The 4818-nt window shown below is 35.9% G+C and overlaps 1 protein-coding gene across 1 annotated transcript in view; it reads left to right on the forward strand.

Annotated features, from left to right (window-relative positions):
• LOC109366483 (fibropellin-3-like) overlaps positions 1-4818 on the forward strand; it is a 57922-nt gene that overhangs the window by 35835 nt on the left and 17269 nt on the right. The gene's annotated exons all lie outside the window — the stretch shown is intronic.

Here is a 4818-nt window from a genome sequence, read left to right on the forward strand (position 1 = left end):
CTTCCTTCCTTTCTTCCTTTTTTTTGCTAACTGCTGTCAGGAATTTGCATTGTGTATGTCTACATCATGTTCATATCAACAGATTTTTAATATGATACTTTTAAAAGGTGAACTTATACAAACTTTTATTAGTATGCTGCAAGGATCAAAATGAAAAACATAATTTTTCTGTGGCAGCTTTCAACCAGTCAGTTTTAACTAGAGAATGCAGGAAAAACTGTTCCTATAAAAGTACAGCTACTTTGGGATATAATGGAGTTTACATTAAAGAACTATAAATATGAAGAGAATTGTAGGTATCACAAAAACTACCCAAAACAAAGTATGTTTTCCTTAGGAAGAACTCTTACTCCTAGATTCATGCATATAGTTTGTTTATAATGTATGCCCATTGGAAGACAAAAAGATTCATGATGAGTGATAAAGCAGCTACGAGTAGATTATAGACAGATTTTAATGGGTACTTTGAGGCTATAGTGAACTCATAGGAGTTCACTGTTACATAAGAGTATATTTTGAAAAGGTCTGTTTTCTGTCTTATCTCTTGTGTAAGAGCTTTCATCATGAATTTGCTTTGGATATCACTTTTTTTTCCTTTTTTTTTTTTTTTCCTGGAGAGACAGGACATGAGCTCCTATAAGAAAGCAAATGAGCCAGTGCACTGATTGAAACTGGAAGTGAGGATAAGAACTCTTCTGATTACAGTGAATATTTTCCTCTATGCTTATGCTGGTTGTGCAATAAATGCACAATCAACTGTTGTGAATGTCGTAAAATCAGATCTCTCCAAGCCTTCTGGCAACTGCTTCATCCTTCCTAGAAATAGCCTGATGCCAAATACTCAGTATTTGATCTTGTATGCTCTAAGAAAAGCAAAAAGTAGTAGAAGAATGTAATCCACCAATATGAGATTTGATACAAGATGTACAGATTTTGATATCTTGCAACTAGCTCAATTTCCACTGTTTCCTTATGATATCATTTATGTCCTGTGTACTTCTGAGTTTTAGTACTGATGTAAATGTCCCTAGAAGATATTGCCATAGTAACAGTTGCACATTCAAAATATTTCTTTAAAACAAAAGGAAATATAGTGTACATACAAGAATTTCTGGTTCATTCAGTTAATATTTGACAGTGTAGAAATCCATATTATATAATGGATACAAAAAAAAACATCCAAATTGTTGTACCAAAGAATTTGCTATTATCTACCTGTTTTCTTTCTCATTATGTTCACTCTTCCAGTGTTCCTCTGTATCCTACAGGTGACAGTTTCAATCTTCTCAAGAAATTGAGGAGTTTAGGATTTAGTTATCAGCATCTTGAGACCTGTCACAAGAGGATGTTCACACTATGGATTTCTTCCTCTTTAGTCTTAAACCCAGTTGTTTTTTTTATACATATACAATTTTTTCTGCTGGACTGCTGTTCATCTGGCGGTGATTGCTGGTGATATCACCCCCTCTCCAGAGGGTCATTTGGAGCTGAAGCTACAGATGGGCTACAGGGGTTAAACCAGCAAATTCCAGCACAGGTCAAGGCTAGGTTGAGCCACTGTACTATACACGTTGGGCTGTAAGGGCAGAGTTGAGTGGGAGGCAGACAGTTGTCTTGATGGAGCAGGTTCTGGATGGAGAGAGCAATTCCCTCCTGCTGAGGAAAGCCAGTGGAATAGAAATAATGCCTGAACAAACTGAGGTTCCTCGGAGGAGTGGGGAGTATTCTTGCAGTATCTGCTTCAAAAAGCAATTTTTATTGTTAAAATGGTAAGCACCTGAGTGCTGGCAGCTTTGCAGCCCACTGCAAAGGGATTCCTTTACTTTGAGCAGATAGGCAGATAAAGTGAAGCAGCTTCTCAGGAAGACAGGGAAAAGCCTTTCCCTCCCTGTTAAATCAAACCTTGCTCTAAAATGCCCTCTTGTGGAAGTCAACATCCAAGATCACTATAATTATCCCATAGGAAAAAAGTACTAGACAAAAACTGACAGATGGAGGCAGTGCTGTCTTCTTCCCACATAATGCTTTGTTTGGTTTTATCAGTTAGAAGGCTTTCAAGTACCCTTGGTGATCGAGATAGATAGAGACAGTCCATGTCTGTTAGGGTGGAAAGCCTTGTTAAATTAGAATCGCAGAATCACAGAATGGCCCAGGTTGGAAGAGACCTCAAGGATCATGAATCTCCAACCCCCACTGCCACAGGCAGGGCCACCAACCTCCACATTTAATACTGGACCAAATTAGGAAAAAAAATCTGTTCCATTTATCCAGATTAGATTCGAGGAATTATCAGAGCCTGAATGTAGTTGAAGTAGGAAATTTCAATACTGAATACTAGGACACTTATGGTGTCTTCAATACCAAGATACCTTGAATCAAAGCATAATTCAGGTGGGCTGGTATGGAATTCCCCAGCAATATAGAAGGAGGAGGAAATTTTGGGGGGTACTGGTTACCAACTCTTTTCAGAATTTGGATGGGTTTCCTCTGGCACTATAAATCCCAGGAAATAAAAAAATAAAATAAAATTTGGAAGTCAGGGTCCTGCACAAAAAAAACTCATGTTTTTTTCATCTCAAATAATTGACAGGGTTATTCTTTCCCTTTTGCATATTTTAAATTTTAGAGATTATAATTAAAATGATTTTAAACTGTGCATATGTCTCTGCATATAGAAATGATCCCTGTGTTAGTAAAGTGACATCAGTGAATATTGTGGAGAAATAACATAACTCCAAAGTGGTTTTTACTCCTCTTGCTTGAGTCACTTCAGTATCTTATTGGCCAATTAATTTAACCAGATGAGTGACACACAGAAATATAGCATGTTTGTTCAACTGAATGCTGTGAGTTATTGATATTAAAACTAAAGCACAATTAAACAGTAGTGAAGGAGTCTTGTCATGGTCCTGAATTTGCGAATTGTTTTTTCATGCATGCTTTCTGCATGTAGGAATGATTTGGATAAGGCTGGAATTGTTTTAAATTGTTGGGAAGAGAAATCCAGGGAAGCAAAAGGCTTATGTGAGCTGCAAGCTGCCGATCAGAGCACCATGTTCTCTCCTAGAAATAATCATAGAAATAGGTAACACAAATTAGCTGGCTCTGGATTATCACAAACATTTACTTTTTATGTAAGTGACTTACTTTAGTCATCACATGTATCCACCAGTCATAGCGCAGTTAAAAGCAATTGTCATGATTTTGCCAGGTCCTGCTAGCCCTTGGCACTGAATTTTGTTATTATTTATATTCAAGAGATTGTTGATCTGACTTCTTCACTTATATCATGGTCCATATGAATGCTTTATGGGTAACATGATCCTGGTTTTAAGTTTTCCATCTCTCTCATTCTTGTTTGTTGTTAGAAGAGATAAGATAAACAGTCAAAATCTAACATCAGTTGAATGTTGACTTAAATAAGTCTTTAAGCTTTACACAGCAGAATAAATACATTTAAAGCTTTCTATATGTTTTCTGAAGATCAAATCTATATATTTTCCTCTGGTATGTCTCATACTATGAGTTTGAGGAATCCCATAGTGGCTATTGTGGCTGAACAAGTGGTCATTCTAACACTGAACATTTATAAATCAAGATTACAAAATGCAGTGTGGTGCCTTCTAGCTCAACCCCTCATCACAAGGCAAAACTTGACACCTTTTTTGTGCTTTAAATCTTTTCTTGTGCATTTGATTTAAAGTCTTTCTAAGACTTTCAGTGAGTATGCAAAATCTGTCCTCTTTCAGGCAGTTTTTGGACGTAGAGATTTAGTTAATGTCAGGACAGCTGCACAGTTTAAAATCTTTATGTCTGTTCATCATCTGTTCCACAATGATCATCTCCAGTTCTGTATTCAAATGATTCAAAGGAAGGAATTGTCATAAGAAATCTTTCAGTGCTTACCTATATTTAAAGTCACAGATATTCAGCCTCACATGCATCCCATGATCAAAAGCCAAGTAGACATACGGCTGCACAGGGATTGTTTTTTTCCTCTGGCCAGCAAAGCTCTGACCCACAGTGGGCTACTAGAATGAGGCTGTGCTACTGGGCTGCTGGCTTGCAGCAATACCCCAAAAGAGAGGTCACCTAGGGCAAGCTTCCCACAGTCAGTAAAACTAACTTTCTGGAAAATAAACACTATGCAAATGTGAAAGAGTATTCAATATGTATTTCTTTGGTTATTAGAGAACATTTATCATTGTGTCTAATGCATATACCTGCTTCCCCTGGAAGGAATTCAACTTTGAACGCTGAGTGGAAAAAAAGAGATTAGTCGAGTGCAGAAAAGTCTGTTTAAATTTCATCATGCTGAAAATTACATTACATAGAAATTTTGATAGGCTAATATATATAAAAACCTGTCGAATTGCAAGAAAGAAAAAACAAATCAATTACAGTTCAGTGGCAATGGTTTTTCCAGTTACCTAAAAAACTAGACAGTTTCTTTTGTATGAAGAATCAAATGGCACATCTCTCCAGTAGTTTCTCATCTGCAAATGCTAAGCATGATTTGTTTAAATTAGAAGATGAATAGTAACAGTCAGAAACATCTGAAAAAAAAAGATAAGTTAATTCTTCAATCAAAAATGTAATTAGTTTATGTGGGACTTACTTTATCACTGCTCTACTAGATGTGTTATGAGATTATTTTTTTATTTCATTTTATCCCCTTTATTTTAGATATGTTTTTTTTCAACAGTAATGCCAATTGTCATGTATAAAATAATATATTTAGAACATAAATCAGTATTTTGGGGGCATGACTGTGTATTTAATTAATTTAAATAAATTGAAACATGATTTAAAATGAAG

This window comes from Meleagris gallopavo, chromosome 2 (assembly GCF_000146605.3).
Source record: "Meleagris gallopavo isolate NT-WF06-2002-E0010 breed Aviagen turkey brand Nicholas breeding stock chromosome 2, Turkey_5.1, whole genome shotgun sequence".
NCBI lineage: Eukaryota > Metazoa > Chordata > Aves > Galliformes > Phasianidae > Meleagris > Meleagris gallopavo.